The sequence below is a fragment of the Morone saxatilis genome, unplaced genomic scaffold (assembly GCF_004916995.1).
Source record: "Morone saxatilis isolate NCDOM2014 unplaced genomic scaffold, NCSU_SB_2.0 Contig2, whole genome shotgun sequence".
NCBI classification, from domain to species: Eukaryota; Metazoa; Chordata; class Actinopteri; family Moronidae; genus Morone; species Morone saxatilis.
Window position 1 is genome coordinate 15,037,146 of NW_023339762.1, and position 213 is coordinate 15,037,358.

Below are 213 nucleotides of genomic sequence, written 5' to 3' on the forward strand. Positions count from 1 at the left end.
TCTCGCTCTCTCTGTCTCTCTCCTATGGTTTTGTTTTGTAGTGTCTTGTTTGTTTGTTGTCAGCTGTAAATTAAAGTCAAATAAACTTTAATATATAAAAAATGGAATGGAAAATGAAATAAGCAAAAATATTCTTTTGCTTGCTCTTCTGCGGCTGCCACATGTCATTTCAGCATCCAACTGATGTAATGTCTATCTGTCTATCTATCTATC